This window comes from Fringilla coelebs (assembly GCF_963513975.1).
Source record: "Fringilla coelebs genome assembly, chromosome: 4".
In the NCBI taxonomy this organism is placed as follows: Eukaryota; Metazoa; Chordata; class Aves; order Passeriformes; family Fringillidae; genus Fringilla; species Fringilla coelebs.
The window spans coordinates 66,786,426-66,811,765 of NC_140032.1; positions in this window are offsets into that span (position 1 = coordinate 66,786,426).

Genomic DNA, 25,340 nt, shown 5'->3' on the forward strand with positions numbered 1-25,340 from the left:
GTAGAGTGAAAATTGCAGTCCATTGAAATAGAAGAGTCCTAAATGTGGCAATAATTCTGATAACAATGAACAAACACCACAGCCACAAGTGTCATTGTCTGTCAGACCCCTGCTTTGTGCTCAGCCTAGGTTAGATGTCTCAGAAAACTCTTTACAACCCTGTGAAAGTCCATTTGCAGTTAATATACTGATATAAATGAATGTTTATTTTAAACTGACCAAAAAATGCCCTTAAAAAAAAAGTATCATTGAAACCTCAGGTGCCTGGTTGGCAGTGCCCCTGTTACAGCACATGGGGATGTTTGCTGGAATAGCAGAAATCCACCCATCCATCCACTCCAGGAGGCTTTCCAACACTTTGGGGTGTCCCCCAGGGATTCTGTAAGCAAGCCTTGGAGCTGTGTTTTACCTGGAGGATATGGTGGAGACTTCATTCTCACAAAAAAGGAAAGAGGCTGGACTTTATGGGGTCCTGTGGCAGGTGAATTCTACTGAAGCACACACATGAATGAGGATATGAAACCCTTAACAAATCTAATACCCTCAAAACTTCTTTTTTCTTCCTTGGTATTTTACTTTCTGCGTGTCTTCACAATGGGCAGAAATTATCTCACCGCTAAAACTTTTGTTTCTTTGTATATGAAAGCCTATTCCAACAGTATCTCAGCATATAAATCTGCAAATAAAATCATATAAATTTGATAAAAAGTGGGAACAGTGTGCTTGATGATGTACTGAAAACCTAAATCAACATATCCCATCAGGCTTTGCCATATTTCTTCTCATTATTTTCAACCATTCTGCCCATTTTCCATTTATGATTTTATAAACCATCAGCTCAAATATATGATCAATTATGGAACTAATCTCAAAGCCAGTGGTGTGCTCAGCAAAATTGTGCTAATTTGAATTAATTTTAAGTGGTTTTGTAACTCAGTAAGGGTGTAACTCATATTTGTGTCAATTTCTTTGGCTACTGGTACTGTAAGCCTTGTCATCTTTGGCGGAAGATTATGGTGTTGTATACAAAAAAGGAAAGGAAAATACAAATTTTCCCCAAAGGAACACAAGTAAATCCCCCCTATTTCTGTGTTTTTTCTTTCAAGGTGTTTCTTTAGATGGAGAACAAGTTCATTTTTTCAAACTGTAATAAGATAACTGGAGAAAAAAGAAATATGTATATATATATATACATACGTAAATAGGCATAACTGATTTTTAAGCAAGGTTTCAAGTATTTATGGCTGACATTCATACATCAAGGTAAAAAAAAGCCCACAATAACAACAAAATCAACCCAGACCAGTGGCAGATCTCAAATAAGCATTGTGTATAAAGATAATATTTTATTTCTAGGCAAATTATCTTGTTTCACTCTGTTTTGTCCCATGTCCTTTAATCATTCAGGGAATGTAATACTAAGGTTTTTAGCCATCATATTGTTGACATAATCAGATGAAATTAAACTCAAAAATATCAGTGGCCTGTCCTTCTTTGATACAAAGAAGATGCTTTTAACAATTGCCTAGGAAGGTGGAATAAGTGACAAATAATTGCTGAGAAATGAAATTGAAGAAATACAGAGTTTACAAATCTCCTGCTGAGCTCTCTCTGGGCATCCCAGGGCAGCCACTCTAGTCACCCTTTAAACCATACTGTTTAATGGTATGCAGGAATTTTGGCTGATTTCACCAAGGTAGCTTATTCCATTTTATTTTCTGCTCTAATGTTGCTTTGTTACCCCACTTGTGTAATTTGTGTAATTTTTCTTCTCCTCCAGCGTTTGATATTCCAGTTAAAATGAAAAATAAATTAATTCCCACTGTGCCTAATTTTCAAAATGAAACTGAAGAAAAGTGCTCCCCTTCCACACCCCCATCACACTAATGGTGACTTGGGGGAATCACCACAGCAAAAGTTGGGAAGTTTTTGTGGAAAACAGCAAATCCCTTGCCAAGTGTGTGGGGTGTGCAAAGAATGCTTGCAAGTGAGAAGAGCTGAGCAGAGATAACAACTCTTTTTCACTGAAGGGATTCTTGCTGCTCTTTCACCAGGAGAGGATGAGCAGCTGAGGTATGGAAAAGCAGGGAGTGGAAAAATAACTTCATACAGCATTCAAACATAAACATTTCCTCTTCTTCTCCACCTGTTCTTTTCCATGAGAGAATTTCCTTCTCAATTATGAAAACCAGCTAATATCCAGGAACTCAGCATCTTAATAGGACTCATTAATGTACAGACTTCTGTCACACACCCCTGCCTTGTTTCCTCTTTCTCAGCAGAATTCCATTTCAGCTGTTTCCTCTGAATTTCATTTCTTTTGGTTAAAACCCAGTTACCTTACAAAACTTTCTTTTGTGGAAGACATTTCTGGGCTCTGGTCATAGCTGTTATTTAATTTGTGCCTTCCTAGCTTTACTAGAGCATTTTGGACATAGGATTCCAGAGTCTGAGTTTCAAAGCTTAAATAATTTAAATAATTTGTAAATTCTCTTCTTGTTTTGTTTTTTTATTTTTCCTTTTCATAATTTAAAAAAATAATTATTTCCTCAATTTTTCCTTTCAGAAAAATAGTATAAAGGATATCTTTGAGCATCTGAGAACCTCTAGAAAATCAGCTTTTATAGCAAGGTGACATCCAAAAAAGCTTTACCTTTTCTATGGCTTCTTCCCTCATTCTTGTATTTGCCAGTTTCAATGGGCCAGCTATTTCTGCTAACACAACTAAGGAAAAATTTAGACATTCTCTTCCTTGGGTAAAATAGTTCTTCAGGTGGGTCTGTTTTTCTGGAGACTCAGGTGAGTGGCATGAAGCCAGCAGATTTTCTCCCTAACTTGTAGTGTAATTCCATTTTAAGGAAGTTATGCAGAAAAATTCAGTTCACATCTACTTTATAAATATAACAAAAGAGTTTCAGCTACAGCACTTGCTGGTTTCCTCCCTATCAGGATTAATTTAAGAAAGAGCTTTACAAGTAATTTCATGGGTTCCTCTATCAAGATGCAACTGAAGAGAGACAGAAGCAAAGCATTCATTTTCCCAAGTTTTAAACTGAAGCTTTTTCCTGCTGTGACTCTTAGCCACTGATCTGACAGCTGCTGATAACCAGCCTGTCAATAAAGCATGCAAAAATTCAAGTTGATTCTGATCTAAATCACAAAATCACAGAAGGGATCAGGCTGGAAGGGAGCCCAGGATGCCACTGGCCTTCCTGGCACTGCTGGCTCAAAAGTAGCAACTTTTCAACATATAGAAATAGACATATTTTTTTCTATAAATAGAAAAATTAAAAACTAAGTAACCTGGAGTTTATAACTTTTTTTTTTTTTTTGGCTGGATTTGAATTTGGAATCTGGATCAGGGAATAATTAAATCTGAGTTTTGTTTCATTTGAGCAAAAGTTTCAAAAGCTGAAGAAAGGATAAACAGCTTATGGTTTTTGCTCATCCCTATGTAGTGAAAGATAGAAAACCCCAAACACAACAAGACAGAGCCCCAAGGTCCCACTTTTAGTTGTCAGATTGCACATTCCAGATTTGTTGGCCCTGTCTGAATTGGTCCAGTTGCTTTTGAATGCATCACATTCAAAAGAAAGGTGAGAAAAGAGCATCTACCTGCCTTGATAAAGTCTCAAAGTCAGAGGCCATTTGTATCACTGAAAACTACTGAAGTGTATCTCATTCAGGTTTAAATACTTTTATTTTAATCTCCCCAGTTCAGCTTCACAAATTAATCTCTGCTTCTTTTATTCTAAAGAAAGAATAAAGAAAAAAATAAAGACTGGGGGAAAAAACCCCATGAACAAAGAATCTCAACAATTCATCCCATAAGGCTCTTGGTCAAAGCTTCTGTGTGCTGTAAACTTATGTAAGAATGGTACACAGTCATCCAATCATGGTCCAAAAATAAAGAAAAAAAAAACAAACCTTGGGAAGGTTTGGAAAAAGATAAAATAAACTTAGGAAAAAGGAAAAAGAAACAGCTCCAGCTAAGTTAAGGGCATTAAAAAACCTTTTACTTAATATGATAACTAAATCATGTTATAATTACCATCAGTTACAGACTCACATGGTATTTTATCCTCCATGGAGAAAAGTATTCTTTCATTTTCTGCTCTCCTATTTTTTTCCCCTTTTTTTTCCCCTTATTTTAATCTCCAAGCCATGATCAAAAGCTGTATATCTGTCAACTTCAAACCATATCTAAGAATTAGAGTAAGAGAATAGAAGTCACCACCCCTGGGAGCTTTTCAATGAGAAAGAGCAGATCAGAGAAGTAAGATGGGAATACATACACATACTTTCCAGGATCTCTGGCTTTAAATCTGCATGATAATTTAAATTATTAAATGCACAGAGAGTATTAAATCATGGTGGTTTACTTAGGAGTGTTTTTAACTTTGAATTCATGGGAATATGAGGCCTGATACCTTCGTTTATCTGCAGATGCTGATAATTCTCAAGATGTGCAAGGAAAATGGAATGATTGTTGGATTTTAAATGAGTCTTTAGCAGTCCATCCCAGTAAATCAATTCTATGCAGTGAGAGGAAAAGGACAGCACTTGAATTTACTTCCCAAATATTCCATTCCAGCTGGGTATCTCAGAAGGGAGGATATTTCAGTGTGGCTTTGCAGATGTAAGTTACTCACATTTCTCATCTGTACTTTGTTTGTGGTTAGAAACTTCCTTTCCTAGGAATGGCTAGGAAAGGCCATAAAGAGTTTTCACTGGAAGCTAGACATCCCCAGTGCAGGTCTGTGGCTACAAAGAGAACAAAACTTTTTTCTTCAAAAGTTGCCACGTAGATGAAAAGATTTTATGGTAGGTTTTGTTCTTTGGAAAGGTGTGACTGATTTTGAACCTTCCCTTAGGAGGTTGAGCACTGAGATTCAACACTCCAGGTTGATTCCCTGGGCAGATTGTTCTGAAGGAAAAAAATACCTCTAAGAAGGTTTTCCTCTTCCTTAAAACCAAATCCCAGTTACACCTTAATTCTAATATATCTTCCTGTTTATTATAGGTTGAATTTACGAGATTAAGAAAATAACTGAGAATTTACTCTTTTTTCCTCACAATTTACCCCTGTTAAAGCTAAAACCTCCTGAATTTTCACACCTCCTGAAGGAGCTTGAGTCAACAGACAGATTGCTATAAAATTCCTTGAAACCAGTAATTCCTCCAAGTAACAGAAGTGACCTTTGAATTATTTTGGGTGGAAAGCTTGAGAGGCTTGCCCATAGATGCAGCAAAGCTGGTAGATGGCTTTTTCATGAAATGATAAGAAGTGAAATGCATAAGGAACAATACTGAAATGCTCCAACATCAGGTAACACTGATATTGTTTTGAAGAAAAACAAACAGGGTTAACAATCATGTGGCCAAGATATGCATATTTAAAAGAAAAAAAATATGTGTAAGGAAATCTGGCTAAAACACTCCAATTAATTTATTTTATTTATTTTTTAATTTAAAAATTTAACCAGTGAATCTTTACAGACAACTGAGCCAAACCATGCCTGCCCAATGTAAAATATAAATTAATGTTTTAGCAAATTCATCTCTACACTTGCATGTATTATCTGCAGCAGATGTTGCCTGTGGGACTGACCATGCTGTTGGTATTTGGCTGGAGTGAACATTCCCAAAAGTGTCTTTGTGCCACGTCAGAAATGCCACACATGCACAGAGAGCTGCACATTTTGAGCTACTCAGAACAGACAATCAGGGTAGAAGGCAGGAAATTTGGGTAGAAGGCAGAAAAAAACCCAGCAGTAGTGACTGAGAGAAATGTGGGGAATTAAAATGTGTTTATCACTGCAGAGGCCTCCCAGTCAAACACCTCAAATGGGATCAGAGGGTGGCTTGGAACTTGCACTGGGTTCATGTTTGCCACCTTCTTTGGGTTGGTAGCTCATTCAGATCCCTGCCTCTTACAGTGAGTCCACAACTCCTCTTAAAATGATGCTTCATTTAGTAGCAACAGGCTGTGGGCTTAGTAAAAAGCCAAGTGATAACAGGAGTCTCCTCAAAGCAGGGCAGAACCAAATTCTGGGTGATAAAATATTACTGATTTTATAAAATAAAATAGCAGACAAGAAACCAAGTGTGTTGTTCTGAAGTGATGCAGTTGCCTGTAAAAGAGTTACAAGCTTTTCATTATCACGCAGTCATCATCAAAACATGTGCCTTGGCTTGGAAAAGCAGCCCACCAGCAAAATAAATTAAAAAAAAAAAGGGAAGGGGAGAAAAACCCCCTCTCCCTTCCTCAAACTAAGTGTCTTTGTGGTTGTGTCCCTGGCTGTCAACACTTTCCTTCCCTATTGAAAGGCTATTAGAAAACCAGTGCTCTGCCAGAGCCAGTGGCCTCAAGAGCCTCATTATATCACAAGGATAACCCCGGGGTGAGCAGGAACCTAAACACAGAGTGGCCATGGAGTCCTTCACAGCCAGGGCGTGCATGCACGCTCCAGCCAGGCTTACCAGCAGATGAAGCTCATGCAGCAGCACAGAGGCAGAATTAAGAACAGAATAAGAAGTCTGGCAGCTTTAATCGGTTCCTCTATGAAAACAAAGCCCAGCGCAGGCAGCAGAAAGGATCAGGACCCAAATCCACTCCCTGTGTTCCCTTTTTCTTCTGGAAGGGGGGAATTGAGACCCATCAGAGGTGAAGAAAGGGGACAAGGATGGACTCAACTGGAAGCTTTCCTCATGAGATAATGAAAGGTCTTGTGGTCATATCTTAACCCCGTCCCTTTGGAGAAAAAAGCTTAGAATGCTCTCATGGTTTTTTACTCTTGGACTAAAAGCCTACAGCTGTTTTGAAGCTTGACATAGCTCTAGCATATAATTAATACCATTTCCATTTAAGTCACCAGCTAAATCTTAAACAGAAAGCACAGGCTGTGACATGTTACTGAAAAGAAGCAATGCACGTCGGACAATTGACTTGGTGGTGGCCTCTAATGCTGTGCCCCGTTGGTGGGGTGTCTGTGGTTATCATTTTTCATTGGAGAAATGTCAAACAGTTCATTGGCCTGGCAAACATAACTATCACAGGCAGTCCTGCCTCTGCTGGCTTTCATCTTGTGAGGCAGTTGCATTTCCTGGCAGAGCATCCATGGATTTATAGGCATACATGCAGCTTACACTCTGCATACATCCGTGTCTATTTTTATAGGAATGCACGTTAGGATACAGATCAGGTCTGGGATATCACAGCATCATGGAATGGTTGGGGTTGGAAGGGACCTTAAAGGGGATCCCATTCCAACTCCTCTGCAGTAGACAGGGACATCTTCCCCTAGACAGGTTGCTCAGAGCCCCATCCAACCTGGCCTTGGACACTTCCAGGGATTTGTAGTTAATCTCTACTAGACAGCCAAGAATTAGTGTGAATTAGTGAATTAGTGTGCTCCAAAACCACTCAGCTTTACCCTCCTTGGCTACCTGCAATTGCAGGAAGTCACTCCTGTCACTGCAGCATTGCCACACTCCACAAATGACAGATTCATGGTGAGCACTGGTTCACAAATGTACAACTTCATGTCTTACCTGTATCCATCTCTATTTGGCAAAATTGTTTCTGTGATCATTTCTGTCGCTCAGTTTTTTTCTTTTGTGTATTAATGGCAAACAGTCACGAAAAGATAAACAAGCATAAGCAAAATGTTGAGGAAATAGTGCAACTTTTTGGGTTTGTTGTTTCCACAACTCTAGACAACCAAATTTACTGTAAGTTGCCCTATGTATTTGAATCACAATTAAGGTTTCTCCAGTGAAAGCTGCTCCTTGCAGAATTCCTGGTGGGTGCAGGTTAGAAATACCACTTAATGCCATTAATCAGTTCTCTAACATCAGCCAAACAGCTGGCACAGCCTATAGCACTGGTAGGCCAATTTGTGACTCCTCTGCTGAGAGCAGCAGCAAGCCAGAACCTCCCAGGCAAAACAGGAGGGATGAAAAATACATCAGCAATACCTTCCACCACAGGGAAACTTTAAGAAACCTACAGAGGAAAGTTTGTTGATTCCCACTGTTTCTTTTGGCACTTTTTATTACAGTGAGTGCACTGTTTGAGAGAGCTTTTCCTCTCTGCAAACCTTTGATGGGGGTATGTCAGCGATTGGGTCCTGCCCAGGATGGAACCAGTGTGCAAGCACTGCTCTGAGCTATTGTAACCACATTATGCTCCCCTTATGTTCTTTCCAGCTGTAGTGGGGCTGCTTGGCTTTCAATTGGGATTATTAGTTTTGAAAGCCTTGAAGGTGTTGGGCCTGGCTGGGTTTTAGACACAGGGTAACACAATACCTGCTCTTTCAAGAATCTGCTATCACTTCTGAAATTGGCAGGTGATGCTATTTATAACTGCGGGGGGCACTGCAATCCCCCTAAAAACTGATTTGACTTATTCCCTTCTAACTTTTTAAAACCTACCTCTACGTCTTTTCTTTAATTTCCAAAGGTGTTCTCAGATTGACTACTGTTGGCTCTCTATTATTACTCCCCTCTCCAGTAGTTTTTTATTATTTTTCTTACTGGATCTCTTACACTGTTTTTCATGTTTCTGTCTGGAGAACCTGGCATTATATTTTCCTTTTACTGTTTATAAATTTATACAGTTTTTGTTCTCTTGCACGAGTATCACGAGGGCTGAGCAAATGTGGTATGCTGAAAATAATGTTGGGATTAGGTAATTAGGGACTTTCCAATATTACCTTCTCTGTTGGGTTCCAATATAAATCTATGTATTATTTCAAACATGAAGTATTTCACATATCCAGACATGAATCCATTTGTAGGGCTTGAGAATTGTCCCTCTTTCCCTCTATGCTGCCACAGTCAGAAAACGCCTCCCTGAACAACCCAGCCCACAGAACTGCATTATTTTAAACGTTTATTGGTCTTCAGTGTGAGGCCAGTACTGAAACAATGACAAATGTCCTTCAATCTGTTTATGCATGCCTGTTGCACACAACAGAGCTGGCACCGCTGGCTTCGTTTTTTAAGTGGTCTAACTCCTGAGCTCCAAATGGATGTTTTTGGTTGGTTCTGGGGGCAAGCTGCAGTAGGATTTGAAACAAATGGTTTCCCACAAAGAAATGACTTGAGAAAGGCACTGTTTGTCAAGGAAGCCCCAACATCTGGGAAAATACACCCTGGTTGGCTAGTTTTACTTGAAAGGGGGAGTACGTAGCTTTTGGGGCTTTTTTACCTTTGGCAGAAGGCCCAATCGCAATTTTTGTGTTGAGAAGTTTCTTGTTACATGATAAAAATTTTCAAATTCAGCACAAAATTAATGAATCATGGAAATATTGCTCAGAAGGGATTTCTGGCCACTCCAGCCTTCTGTCCTAAACAGGATTAAAACCAACCTTAAACTGAGTCAGTGGTGGCTTTGTCCAGAAAAGCCTTGCAAACCTCAGAGGAAAGGATGTGTATGAGCAGCCACAAGTGGGGACAGCAGGTATTACCCACAAAAAAAACCCCCAAAAAACCAAAACTCAACTCAAAATCCCCCAACAGCTTATAGAACGCTATCAGAAAATCAGCCCTTTCCTGCATCATTGTTCTCCACCCCCTCAGCCTCTGGGAAATGCTTTTCCTACTGAAAACCACAGAGTTTTTCTTCTGGTGTGCCACCATTTTGCCGCCAAGAAAAGAATGCAGCGGCAGCACAAAGCGGTTACTACTGTTTTATTAAAGAGAGGTCTTCATAAATCCCAGCTGCTGACCATGTGCTCCATCTTTTTATGCCCAAACTCACACTCATTTTAAGAAATTCTGGGCACTCCTGTGAGTGCATGCTCTTGCAAGGCCCCAGGCTTTATATCTGTGTTGCACATAAACCCTCAACGTGTGGCTTTAGCCTGACAGATCTCTCTAGATCTGTTTGCTCCATCTATTTTTTTTCTCTGAAGATGAGTCTGACTTTAGAAACTGATCAGATGATCATTAGACTATTTTACCCCAGCTTTATCTGGCATAGATAATCTGTGGAGATAAAATAAGGAGCTGGAGATTTCAGCCTGTAATCATAGCAATTTGAAAGGGGAAGGGATTTTGCCCTGACATCTGTGGCACTGCAGGATTGGGATTCGGAGGGAATGGTGGAGGGAAAGTAGGGCTTTCTTAAGAAAAGCCATCAAGCTTTCCACAGGGCTTGTGGAGTGATGGTTAAAACCCAGCAGGCATGGCATTAAACCTAATATCTAGCTAGCATTGCTTGTCAATGCTAACAACTGTTATCCCTCAGGAGTCACACAGGAATTTTTTTTCCTCGTTAACTTCAGTGGAATTGGGAGATATTTCGTAAGGGGATTTGATCCATTTATTAGTTTAACATTTCTAAATCCACCTAAAGTCACAAAATCCCATATTTGGATATTGCCTCCCCAATAAGAACAGGGAGAGCACTTTGGAAGCTGTGTTGTTTTGACTTCTGTATTAACATTAGGCTGCAGACAACTGCGATATCTTAAAGGCAAGCAGGAGGAAGTGGCAATGAACCACTGAGATATGAGAGCCTCAGTCTGAGGAGCTGGACTGCAATTCAGAGAAATTGTTGAATCAAACAGATTGAATCAGAGAAACTGTTCATTTAATTCCTCCACCTATTGCTTGGAAAGGAGAGCCTGCTTCAATCTTATCCTTACACACACTCAGTGAATTCCTGTGTGTTAGAGCGCATCAAAGAAAGAAGGGAGACACTAGGATAGGGAATCATCTGCAGGCCTCCATGGCTGGAGCAAAGACAGCCACAAGCAGCTCCAATGCCAAAATTCTGCTTTCAGTACCCCAAAGAATATAGAGGGAATATGAGTGTGTATAAGGAAGGGAAAGCACACATTGCAACACTTGTGTGATCCATTAAATTATTGCTTGCCAGCTTTCTAATTCAGTATCAAACAACCCATATGATCAGAACATGATTGAACCAGACACTCAGTGCTAGCAGGGTTTCTAAAAGAAGGGACATAAAATTAGACTTCTTCTGGGAGCAGACAAAAAATATTTAGAAAGAAGGCTACATTCATATAAGTGACAACCTGACCAAGAGAATTTGCTGTTTGTCTCTTGAAAATTATTTTAAAGTGAGGGCAATATTCTTGAAAGTTCTTCAAAGTTCTTCTTGCAATACTGGCCTTCAGAAAGTGCTGGTTAGTAAAATGCAGCAAATTTCTTCAGAAAGCAATTTAAAGATCTGTTCCTGTACTACTGATACCTCGTTTATAACCCAAAGACTGTGGCATTATGGTTAAATTGACCTCTACAAAAGATATATTGAAATACTTCAGACTGCATCATTTTCAACAGGATTTATTTAGGATAAAGTGGAGTGCTGGTTCTTACAAGGAAAATATATTTCAAGAGGAAAAAAAGAGGGAGAGACACCCCTCTGATTAATACTAGTAGAACTGAAGCCAGGCCAAAGTTCTGTCATTCTGTGATAGTAGCAGGGTTAGAGAGGATTGAAATGCAATCTCTTCTGAGGAGAAAAACAAAACATTTATACAAAAGTCTGGTTTTGGTTTTCAGTCTTAGAGTGGGGTTTCAAGCAAGGGCATTGTATTTTCTTTGCAGCATGACCCTGTTGGTTGCTGGACCCCTGAGGGACAAGGACAGTGTTGTAGGATGCAGGATATTTCTCATTTCTTGTGGAAAGGTGTATCCACCAGCCCTTTTTTGACTCCTAACCATGGTGGGGCAGGGTCACCAGCACACAGGGAATAGGAAAGCAGCACAAAATCCTGAAGGGAGTTGGGTAGGGCATGTCCCAGCCACTCCATGGGGACCAGCTACACTGGGCACTCACCAGTCCAGCTCCATGTAGCCCAAATTTAGCTCTTAACACCTGTGGGGTATAAATATTTGAATCAGTATTTGAAGGAATGATAGATTCCTTCCTTAGTTAATGAATGCTTGAAGGAATAGATAAGATCCCACATAGTGAGCAGCCTAGGTGAGGTCAGCTTTGGATGAGGGGTAACAAAGTCCAGCCATTTCAAGCAGCTCCTTCTGCTCCATCCTGAATTATTGCTCTGCTCTGGAAAGGGAGGCGATTTTCTGGCTCTTCAGAGTGGGGAGGTCAGAAGTACAGAGAGAAGAAATAATATCTAACTGCAGTGTAAACTTTTGGCATGTAAACCAGAGCTGAAATAATTTAACGCGGATGCGATGCGAGGGCTTTTCTTCTTCTCATTATTTGCCAGAGAGATTTGTAAAATCCGTGACTCTTTGTCTGCCAAAACCATGTGCATCTGTGACAGAAATCACATTGTGTTGTGCCTTTTCACATGGACTCACAAATATAACCTTCCTCATTGCTTTTTCTGTAATAAAAAATTTAAGTTGGTCAGTATTTTTTAAAAAGCTGAGACAGCCCCATATCTGTTTTCATATTTAAAAAAAAAAATTGCAGACAGATTTTTTTTTGTTTTTTACAAATGTATTTTTTTTCCTTCTCACCAATTAGGTGTGATTTCACTAATTAGCTCCTATTTTTAACAGAAGTGCAAAGGAAACCTCAGTAACTTCTACACCTTTGCTGACTTTTAAGCATGGTTATTTCTGTCCTTTAACTTGTAAGCTGAGGTAAATATTTTTGTTTAAGAAAGAGGAGAATATCAGACAGTTTCTAAAATTTTAAGTGTCAATTTCCTAGAGAAATCTAGGTCTGAAAAACATGTAACTCAACCAAATAGAACAATTCCTTACGTCTCTAGGAGGGAAATCTCTCTAAAACAGATCATATCAGAAAACGCAGCTAGAACTGCTGTTAACCCCCAGCAAATTCCCTGAGACTTGGCTGACATCCTCACATTCCAAAAATCTTTAAGAAATTTGTTCTCTCTTCCCCTGCAGAGTAATAACTTGTTTAGGAGACCCCTCATATGAACCAGAATAATAAAAACAATAGACAGATCTTTATTTACTGGAAAAACTGAAAAACACAGGAAAAGAGGTGCCAATATAAAAGAAAGCTTAGAAAATATGAAAAAGAAAAAAATGAAAGAAATGTGCATCCTGTTAACCCTCCCTTGTTCTAGAATAACATGATTTCCCTTGGCAGGAATTTTGCTGAGAAAGAAAAGGTTAGCACAGCACAACTGAGCACTGAATAGGGATGTGAAGGCTCAGGACACAAGATTTTTTTAGCTGAGCTTAGAGCAGGTAATTTCTAAACAGTGATCAATAAATAATATTGATACAAACATAGCTTGCATGTGTGTATTGCTACCAAGGCAGCTTGTAAAATTTTGGGGTTGTCACATATTCTGATTACTAAAGTAAACCCATTGAGTCCATAGATCTTTTTGTAAGAAATGACATCTCTGTACAGGGGTTGTTTTTCATCAAAGCTGCACTTTTGTATTGCCATCAGTAATGGAAATATTGACTTCAGAATTTCAGGAGACCTTGAAGTGAGGGATCCTCTCTTGCCTCAAAATGCAAATCTCACTCCAGTTACTGTGATTTGGTTTAAGGTTTTGAGAAGATCAGCTGGACATCCAAAAGATGCAACAAAATGGGGCTTGACAAGAAAGAAAGTGCATAAAAACACACATGTGTAATTTATACTGGGAGAGGAAATATTCCTGTAGTGCACATAAGACATCTGATTGCCTCTTTCAAACTTATTGCACCATCTTAATTTCCAAGATTCTAGCTTGAAGAAACTGGGAGAGGTATCATCATCTTCTTTATTTATTACTTCTTTAATTGGGAATCACTTCTCTGTTCCTTTTTTAAAAGTGATTTAGTGCTGAAACGACAGCAGAGACTGAGTGCAGTCTTGAAGAGAAAAGTACTGACAATCAGTTGTTGTTGGCATCCTTCTTCCTGCTGTACAGGAGTTTAACTGATGAATCCAGTTCTCCTGCTCTTGGAATAACAACTTCAACATGAGAAAATTGCTGGGGGAACTTACAAGCCAGAGTTAAAACACACAAGGCAGAAGACTAAGAGGAATCTAAATGAAGATGGTAATCATTAAATGATCCCTTCTTTGAGGGTTTACATTGGAAAGCCTTAACTGGCTCAGATATTTGAGCCAAGCCCCTTCAGCATAAAACTCTCTGGTGGCTGTGAGGAAGCTGCTGTTTTACCCTGGAGTCCCTTGAGAGTAGAATGTAAAGCAAAGTGGTTTGTTTTTTTTTGGTTTTTTTTTTTTTTTTTTAATATTCCTGAAGTAAGTTCCATAACAGACCTGAAGAGGTAGCAAAGTTATTGTTCCCATTTGGCAGATTTGGAACCTAAACCACTAAGCAATGAGATCATTTCTGTGAGATCAGGCTGCAGGCAATAGCCCTTGCCATCTTACCGTGGAGCCCTAGCAAACAACTTCAACCCCACAATTATTCTTCAAGGCAAGATGATATCATCCCCCGCTTTACAGCCGGAGAAGCCATGCCCAAAAGACTTAGCAGCTTGTTGGAGATAGTACAAAAGCTCTTTGACAGGTTTGGAAACTGAAACCAGATCTGCCAAGGCTCAGTCTGATACCTTAAACACCTGCCCATCCTGGTTCCTGCCCCTTTGTCTGTTGCTTGGGCCAATTTTGCCTGATTTGATTTTAAAATATTGACATGCAGAACACAGTCTGCTCCTTGCATTCATTTTAAGGTAAGGAGCAGTAATGTGGCTGACTGGATGGCAGCAGCAAAGGCTGGGACAGTGCAGGGAACAGCTGTGCATGAAGAATCAGGATTTTGGAAGAGGCATGTCCTGTACCATGAGATTCCACCAGAGCTGCACACCAAGGATGCGTGCTATATACAGCTTCTATGATCAGACAGGCCTGACTGCTGCTGCAAAAGTGAAAAGGACATTGATGTCAAAGAAAATCTCTGTAACACACCTTGTAGATCTCATCCTACAAGCAAACAAACCATAAAATACAGCCAACAAACAAAAAGCCAGAAGGGAGTTCTTGGGTTTGGTTTGTGTCTGTCACAGTGAAACCAACATGCTGGAGGAAACAATCTCTTTTTGTCCCTCTGCCCACCCTGTCCTCACCCCAGCATCTCAAAGGTTTTCTGGGAACTTGCCTTCATAGCCCAGTCAACAAATGTAGAAAATCATAAAGATGTCTCAATTGAAAAAAATAAATTACTGACAGCCAGCCTGGGCTATCTCAATCCAAACAGCAAAGCAGTTCAGTTTATTTAGGGAAGAGGGATTAGTGGAGAAAATTGTTATCAAACCACAAAATGACAAACTAGGGACATCCCTGCTAAGAGATTTACTTTCCTAACACAATGGCCCACATTGTTTGTTCTGGTCTTTATGCCCCCAGACCAGTGAGAGAGAGGGTGTGCAAAGTTAGGATTAGGCACTTAAATTCCTTTATAATTCTGTTGCCAGTCAAGTCATCCTTTGTGCATTGCCAGGGAACTCTCTGCATATTCCCTGAGCCACGGCAGCACCCAGGCTGACCTGGGCTTCTCTGGGCACACTACCTCCTTTCCTGGTCACATTCCTGGTACTGTAGCAGTGATGAAAAACATCTGCTGAGGTTGTTTCCCTAAGACCAGAAAAGACCCACTGAACCATGGCTGAGCTGGATGAACAAACCCTGTTTGTGCAATTGTTTTATAAACTTTCAAAAGCGGTGAAGGAATTTTTTATTCTTTTTTTTTTTTTTGTCGTCTTGCTTAAAAACTGGCAAAACCAAAAGAAAACAAAACAAAAGGAATGAGAAGTGGGTACAAGTGGATGTAATCAGAAATCCCTCTGACTTTTTGATGTGCACCTTCTCAAGCTTTCTGAGATCGGTGAATAGCTATTCTTCTGGAAAAAAGAGAATACGGTCCCTGGAGGGATGATTTTGGAACTCACTTTATTCTTTTACAGTTTCACATCTGGAATTCGGTGGCCAGAATTTCTTACCAATAAATGAAATGCAACTAATCTTATGAAATGCTGTGGAAATTATCATTTCTGTTTACTGAATAGTCTCAGTAAAATACTACGAGTAACAAAATAAAATCTGGGAGAAATTATGTAATTTGAATAGAGCCTATATTGCAATCTGTGGTAAATTCACATCAAGCCCTTAATCTAACTTGCAGATTCATTGCCAGTTCATCATGCAAAAATACCCCCAAACTCTACAAAGATGTGCTGTCCTTTTAGTGCACTTCACGAAATATGTGATGAAAAGCACAGGGCAAAAAAATGTTTACGAAACTGCTCCACTTAATCCACATGAGCAACTAGTACAAGTATCCATAAAAATGAAGGTCAGAAGAGAATTGTTTCCCAGAGTAATTTGTCTGGCATGAACTGACCCAGGACAACAGATGACTATTCAGTGTGCTGCTTCATGTAAAATTCAGCTATTTCCCAAAACATAGGAGGAAAAAAAAATAAATAAAAACAATATGAGGAAGCAATTGATATTATCATTCCCCCATTGTTCTCTACCCTGCAAACCAAAATAACTCCAAGGACAGTATGATATCAAGAAGACACAAGCCTCCAAGAAGCGTTTTGCTACAAAAAGATAAAAACTAGAAAACATCCAGACTACCACACAGTTTATTTTCCCAGAGACGATTCTGGCACTTAGGAGAATGCCTTTGGTGGCAAGCTTCATACGCTGGCTGTATCAAAAACACACATGCAAGAAGGAATTCTACTGGGCTCTGAACTTACATCAGGATGGGATTTGCCCACAAATATTTCTTCTTTGCCTGTGTCTTGCCTTCCCTGGGAAGGAAACCCAGGCATGCAGGAGGGAGCTGTGGAGCTGGGGCTAGACCTCCAGCATCAGGCAGGACCTCAGGACATCAAGGGACAGGGACTCAGCACGGGCTCTGGGTTTGGCACCAGCCTCTCAAAACCAGTCACAGTTGACAAAAACAGAGGATTTTCTTGCTGTAGCACCTCCTTTGGCCCTCAGTTTACCCCTGGAAAAATGAACTTTTTGGTCTCTAAAGGGAAAATTAAACAGGTTCCAGGGCAGCTGGGGGAGAGCCAAACCTGAACCTTAAATAGGCACGTGTGATGCCCTCGGTGCAGCGAAGGGCGCGGATGCGCTACGGCCAAAACCACAGAGCCTGCATCCTGCCAGGGCAAGCAGGATTTCTGACAAGATTTATCATTTCTCCTGCTATGATCTAGTCCTGGAGGCATTTCATTTTAATACAAAGTAAGCACTTGTGATGATTAAGGGAAACGTGGAGTTGGATCGCTTTGTTGTTCGGTGGCCAGTCATAACACAAAATCTGCTGCTCAGTGCAGAAATTCGGTGTTCCAGGCTACGTGTGGTTACCGTCTGCTCCAGCATCTGGGCTGATGCAGGGAGCTCTTTGAAACAGACCAACAGAGCTGCTCTCTGCCTTCACCAGCTCCCTGCTTGCTGCTGCCACCAGCTCTGCACGTTCCTCTCACAGAATGGGTTTATGCGCCTGAAGGGAACTCAGGAGTTTATTGAGAAAGTTCTCATGGGCCACTCCTGTCTGTTTGGGGCACAAGCCCCTCCAGATGTTACAGCGGGATTTCCCACCCAAGCCCTCTCCAATCTGACCATAAAAATCCTTGCTCCTGCCCTTTTGAGGCTGGTATCCGTACATGAAGGTCTCTGCGCTGTTTGCCCTTCCCCTTAGAGCTGAGGCGAGCTGCAGGACCTATAGTACAGACATCTGATTTAAATAAGTGTCCAGAAAGGAGGCTGGAAAACTGGCAGAGCCATGCACACAGCAGCGAGCTCCTCCTAGGCAGGAGACTGGCAATGTCAGTGGGTTTCAGCCTGGGATGCCTAATCAAAACCAGGGAAGAGGGAATGTGAGCGAGAGCGCTGCTCTGCACGCCGTCCTCTGCACGCCCCCCGCTCCTTTCTGAGCTGGTTCCAGTGGCATGCCCAAACCCACTTAACCAGTAACACTGCCCTGAGCAGCGACATCCCCGGGACTTTTTTCCAGAGCAAGGCCCTTGGCCGACTGGTTTCACAACCTCATAATGACATGTAAATGGCTCCTCTGGCTGTTTCCATTTGTGATGCAGCAGGCAAGACTAGAATGGAGAAGGGAATGATGAAAGGAAATATTTCCCCTTAGCAGTGTCATTAATACCTAATTGTATTCAGGGCTATCGTTTCCCTTTGAAGAGATGCAAATATATAAACAAACAAACAAACAAACAAACAAATAATACTTGGGAGCGTGCAGGTAGACAGAGAGGAAAAAGAAAGGCTTGAGAGGCACTTAAAAAGTAACTTTTAACACTTCTGAGAATTCAAGCTGAAAAAACAATAGGAGGGATTCCTACAGCTCACAGTTGACAAATGGATTTTTTTAGACTGAATTAATGCTCTGCTTTTCTATTCACCGTGTCTGCAGCCTCCAGGAAAAATACAAAAAGGACAGAACTCCAAATTGTGCTATGATAACCCCAACATGATTCTTCTGCTTTTCTCCTGCTTTCCCTTTTATATATTTTTAAGTGCTTTTTCATTGTTATTGCTCTGATCTTCCTGCTCTTGGTTTGGATCCCACTCCACAGTTCTTCCTCTGATTTCCCTTCCTGGCGTTTTCAATGCAAACACGCTCGTCTCGCTGCTGCCACTTTGAAATCAGGAGAGCTGGATTGGGTTAGCCTGAAATACAGGTGCTCCTGTAAATACAGAATGAATTCCCCCTGAGATCTTTCAGTCCTTAATTATGCTCACACCTCCTGCTATCTTCTCCTAACAGGTATTCCTGGGTATGGCAAAAACCCATACCATACCTGGTGGTGGTGTAATGCAAAAAGACAACCCATTCCTCTGCTGCCCAGGTTGAAGGTGTTAGGTGCTACCCAAGGGTAATAAATGTGAAGTAGTTTGGATAGATCAAATGCACACCATCTGATTTTCCTCTCTGTGGCTGGTGAAGTGATTCAAGCCTTATGTAACACCTTGTTTCATTGAAACAGGAGCTAACACTTTGAGATGGGGATAGATGATAACCTTATACATGTGAATGTACACTTAAAAATAAAACCCCAAACTGTGTGTTTTTATACCATCTCCCCCATGGGAAGAGTTTTCTCTCAGTAAATGCTTTTCTTACTGAAAAAAAAAAAAAAGATATTTGGAAAGCACTGGGTAAGTACTCATTTTTACTTTAGAAATAAATACCTGGCCAGTGTAGGTGTTGATGATGCCCAGGAGTTAAGAAGTATGTGTTAATATCACTGAACTTGCAAGATCCTGCAAGTTCCTTTTGTGAGTAGGAGAGGAGCTCAGATTGAGGAAGCAGACAGCCCTGTGTGGGCAGCACTCGGCTGAGATTCATGATGGCATGGCAGCACCAAGGAACCCCTCTTTTTCCTTCCTAAGAGTGCCCAAATAAACTGTAGGGCTTTGCTTCTCATCTGGCACTGTTAGGGATAGATTTATCCTTTCTTCTCACTCTTGGAAGCCAAGCTAACACAGAGAGGCTGAAGAGATTTCCAGGTTCACTAATGACCTCACAGGAATTGAATAATGAAATCATATCTGCCTCTTTGCTGAAGAGAGGCAGCCCAAGCTTACACAGATCTAATTATTGTGTTTCTTGAAGATAAATTGCAGCCTTGAAGGCGTCTTGCAATCAGTTATCAGGCAGAGCTCCATGGGCACCAACTTTCATTTTTCTCCAGTACAGTGATGTACTGCCAGTATTTAACAAGGGGCTCCCACTAAAATTTCCCCATTAATCTGTTCTGTACCCTTGTGTCCCTGAGGCACACATTCTTGCAGGGAAAGAAAATAGTAATGAAGAAAATCTATTCATTTATTTTTACATTGCTGTTTAAACATTTTCTGAGAGTCACAGCCAAGGAGGAAAATAAAACCACTTGGCAAACAAACCTCTATTATATGTACTTTTGCAGGAAATGTTTATACTTCACTTCATTCCTGTTTAAGGGAAGAAAAAAAAGAAGGAAAACAGGGAAAAAGAAAAAAGCTGGAGCACTTATAAAGTGATGTTTGACTTGTGATATCAGAGTTGGTAGCAGCAAAGATATGGAGTTACCTCTCTGTGAAAACCCAGGAGAAGCACTCCTTGAGAAGCACTCTTTGAGAACTCAGGAAAAGCATCCTTTTAAAAAGCCTGAAAAGCAACAAAACTGGCATTCTCAAGAACAGGAATTGGCTGGTGGAGGGGAAGAGGTTCTTCAGACAACACAGTGATCACCACCTGACTGTCCTGAGCAACTCCATCCATTCCAGTGGAGTGGAGCAGCATACAATTAAGAAACAATAAAAGACTCTGGACCACTCTGTATTTTTAAATGAAAATAATTCTGCTCTTGATTTTGTACAGGGGCTGGTCGCTAGATAATATAGTTACAAGAGGATGAAAAGAAATAAACTGATTTAACAAGCACCCAAGGGGCGCCACAGCTCCAGTAGTGCTAGAAAACTGCCCCAATATTCCTTTCAGTTTGGCTGCAAAACCTTAACAAGGCTCTCAAGGAACACCAGGGATTTGCTCCAATGATGTTCACTTTTCTCCTGTTTTTGAAGCAAATCTCACTGTGTTTTCAAATTGGCTAATCTTTTATTTGTATTGCCTTAACAAGTGACTAGAGATATGTTTTTAGGTTTTAATAGATTGATTCCAAATGTGAAACAATTGCTACTTTATTTTTATTGTTGGTGTAACTGGTAGAAGTGTTAATGTCCTTATACAGATTATACAGGAAAAAAAAAGAAATTTTAATTCTTTTGTGATTAAAAAAAAGATTTTTTTCTTACTTTGAAGTGAAAAAATACTTGTTTCACTTAAGAGTTCAGAGCTTGCATGAACTTTCTTGTTTTTGTTCACGTCTTACTTGACTTTTTCAAAGAACTGATGTGAAAAATATTGGGATGACGTGACTACTCATCCCAATAATGAGCCCAGCTTCCCCACCCCAATAATTAACAAGTAGCCACCCGTTATTAAGCAGACCAAATATTTCAATAAAAGGCCCTGCTGAGTTGTGTCTGCTGTGAAACAGATTTCACTTGAAAATTGAAATAATGAGGTTCCCCATAACTGATAAGCAGCCCAATCAAGCCCACTGCACCGGGTTCATAAATCTTGAGCAGAGTTTAATTACGAGCAGAGTTTTCCTGACAGAGCCAATAATGGGGCCTTTTCCTCTCGCCTGCTGACTGGTTGTGGTTCCCATGATTCCAGTAAATCTCTGTAGACCTGCCTGCAAGGAAAACAGTTTGAAGTTTAGACATCACTTGAAAGGGAATTGGAGGGAGCTGCACAAACAAAGCCCTGATGATGATGGCTGCTGAACGCTGGGGACAGGCAGCTGAAAATAAAACACCCAAGCAAGTAATTAGCAAGACCAAATCGCTTCCAATTAGGCATCTCAACACCAATTTTATGTGGCCTCAGAGGGCCATTCCCTTTGGAAGTAGGAGATCACCCTAAAAATGTACCCTTCCCCTCACCCAGAGGAAAATTTGAGCCAGTGGAAGGGTGCAGGGAGAGCAGACTGTGATAAGGTCCTTTCCAACTTTAACCATTCTATGACTCTGTGTTCTCCCCATCCCATCTGGGGACACTAAGAGCAAGATTTAGTATGTGAGAGAAAAAGTCATGCTGAAACAAATGGGATTAGCCAGTATTTCTTCTTAGCAAAATCATAACTCTGACTGAGTTGGCACTTCTGTATGACTGCTCAAACACAGCAGTGAGTTGGCTTCAAAACTTTTGGACTAGAGAGACTGGTAACTGAAGCACTTTGTGGGTCAGAAAAAAGTCAGAAATCTAGAAATTCAAGTCAGACACCACCCAAGGCTGAGGTCTTTGCCTTCTCTGTTAAGTAAGAAATAATGTTGGATGTTACTGATGTTTAACTGAAAAATCCTACACACACTATCACAGCCAAGCCATTAAGTTGTCCCCATGCTCTTCAAAAGGAAAAAAAAACCCAAAAAGACAAGTTCTTCTAAAAGAATTCAGACCCAACAAACCCTTTAAGGGCAGTTTACAGTGAGATACAGCAGAGGTCTTGCTCTTTTCTGTCCTATCACCATGGTTTTAGGGCTATCAGAGTCTGGAAAACAAAGCTCACCTAAAGCTATCTGAAGACTTTTGTAAGTTTCACTGTGTATTAGGTGGAAGACTGAAGATTAATCTGTGCCTCTTACAGAAAACAAATATGGCACATTCCATTTTAGCAGCCAGTGTATTCGATTTTAGCTGATTTATCGTTGTGCTGCCTGGATTTGAGGGAAATCACTGTGCTGTGGTGTTTCACAGATCAGGCAGGGCACAAGCCAAAATATTTGTTATGAAAGCAACCCTTTGCTAAATTTGCAAATCTTTATGGGCCCTTTGTGGGCAAAAAGCAAATTCAGCCCTGCTGGAAGCATTCCTGCCGTACACAAAGGGGCTGGAACACAAGGGTGCACACTCTGAAAGATGGGTCTTGCACCACAGACCTTCATCACTCCAAGCTGGTGCACGTCTGACACAGACCAAACTCATTTTGGGAACTCCTGTTTTACTGGGTGGGATTCCAGTGGGCTCAAATGAGCCGTGGAAAAAAAAAGCAAACATTATGGAAAGGCTTCCAGTTTCACTGGGAATGTAAATTGTTTACATCTTCCCTTTCACATCCCCTGACTAACCTATTTGTTTAATAACCAAGCCCCCAGTTTCAGCCTCTGTTTGTAGTCTCAATATGAGTCTCTTTCTTCCTGAAAGTATTAGGACTCTTGTCAATAATTTGGGCAGGAATAAGAAGAGTGAGGATGCTGGAAATAACTTCTCCATGTCATGTGTGTGCTGCTTAGTCTCCACTTTGTGAGTTTTACAAAGAATTTTAGTTTCACTTTAATTTCCACAAGCCATTTCCAGGTGTTTGCTGAATATGAGGAAAAGGTTATTTTGTGTGTCCATTTCAGACTTTAAAAATGTCCCTCGAGTGCTTCCCAAGGTGTGGTATGTGCTTGTGCAACCTTCCTACCTTTCATTGTCATTTTAAGAGCAATTCAAATTCCTAGACAAATCCCTCCTCCCCCCCCCAAAAAATAAAAATCTCTTCAATATTTTTGAATAGAATAAACATGAAATATAGAAGACATGGTTTGTCTTTAATGGTTCTTGAGAGCTGGCTAAAGAGGAGGCATATGTTTAATCCATCTACTCATACACCTTTCATCTCCAAGGAGCCAAACAGAACTTTTTTCTAGCAACATCTTATTAAGATTTCTCCAAAACTTTTACTGATGACACAATTAAAAAAAAAATACCCCAGAAACAGGACACCAAGCTGCCCCCAGTCACACTCTGCAGCCAGGCTGGTGTTTGCACCCACACGCTCTGCTGCCCCTCTGAGCATGATGGCAGAAGTCAGGCTTAGCTGCTCCATGCCAGCAGATAATTTAGCTGAGTTTGTTATTTTGATGTAGTGTCCCAAGTTGTGAAAAGCTCACGGCGATAAGAAAGAAATCTCACTGAAGTAAGATGAATTTCAGCACCTGAGCCAAGAAATCAAAATATTAAAACTGTGCACTAAGCAAAACTGTTTTTCTTTTCCCCTAAACAAAAGGGTTTCTAGCATAGCTGTATGTATTGCAAAAATAACTGGATAGAACATTAAATAAATCTGGTATTTTGCAGGTTCTTCTAGTTTTGACTGCACAATTTAAAAAATTCCTCTGTCACTTGCCCCATTACATTTGCATGATATCAGAGCCACCTTAAATCATATCTAACACCTGAATTTCCCATAAAGTATAACACTTATGTATATGCAAAGGATTTCCTCATCTTTACTTAATTCTGGCCAGCTAGCCATGTTTTCTTCCAGGATGAAAACATTTAATCTGTCACAGAGTCATCCAGTTAAATTATAAATGTTTTCTTAAATGGCAGCTCTGTCTTTTTCTTGCTGCTTTGCAAACCACAAATATTTGCAATATGATTCAGAAGCTTTATTTTTCAGTCAGCTTCTGCTACAGTATTTAACTTTGCCGTTTGCTTTTCGAACATTGTGCCATTATCAGCGTGTAAAGTCTCACTGCCACCCTGGCATAATAGAGAATAAAGATAAAGAATAGGCAATCTGATTGACCCAGGCTAAATTCTGTAATTCTGTGCAGATTGCAGAAAACAGTGGTGCAGTAGCTGGCACAAGTGGACATCAGTCTCAGGGGAGGATCTCCCCAAGATGTGGTGCATCACTTAACAGGAGGGAACCTGAGACTCATTTGGCAGGGAAAGCTTATACCAACACTTTCCTGACCCCTGAGCAGATGAAGGAAGACCTTGAGATGTTCACAGCACTGCTGGAGTTCACCTTATAAAGCAAACTCCCCAGGAACTGAGTCTGGAAATCGACACCTTCCTTCACGGGAGCTTTCCCAGAGCACAGAGAAGTGGTAATAAATTAAAGATGTAACACTGTTTTAAAAGAGAGAGGGAGTTTTAGCTGACAAAGCACAGCATTTTGACCACACAGCTTTGGCACTACCACTTGAGTGGGGCAGCACAGCATTTAATTAAAAAAAAAAAAAAAAAAAAAAAAAAAGCAAAGAGAGAGAGCCACAACCACAATTCTCTGTGCCTGGATGATGCAAATTATTTATATATTCTTTTGTGGAACCTGACATCCTCAGCCTGCAAAGAGAACACTTAACTGGCTTGTTGAAACAGTGTGGTGTTAGTGGAGCATTACATAAATATGAAGTAAGTAGCTCTCCTAAACTTAGTGTATCTTGAAAGAGAGTATTAAACTGAGGATTGCCAATTCCCAGCTGAACTGCAAACCATTTCTCACCTCAGCTGATGAAGTTCAGTTCCATTCCTTACTGTATCAACCCAGCAGGAAAGAAATGTAATTTCAGACAGTAGGGACAAATTCAAAGCTGAGGAAAATAAGTATGCAGGATCATGGATGCTCTGCCTTTCTAAGTATCCACTAAGGTTTGTAGTTCCAAACACAGTAGAACAAATGAAGAGCCCTTCTTGCTTTCTGCTTTCTGAACAGTGGAAGGTCTGGCTTCCACATGCTCCTGTATCACAGGCAACTGTGATAGGTTGTAGGTTATTTTGTTTGTGGGTTTGGGTTGGTTTTTTTTTTTTTGTGAGACAAAAACTGCAATCCAGAAAGAGTTGTTTAAAAACAGTCATTGTCTCTGTCTGTCACAAAAAGGTCCAAAAGATACAACTTCCATGAGGTGAGCAACAGCACCATTCTTTTATTGTTCTTGGCAAATTACCCCTTCCAACCCAACTTGCTGTTGCAAGCATGGGCACTGCAGACCCTCCCTGAGCTGTGAGCCCTCCCAGTGAGGGTGGTCCCTGCAAAGGAGGAGTCCATATCACTGGGAGGAAAAGGCTGTACACCCAGCCTGC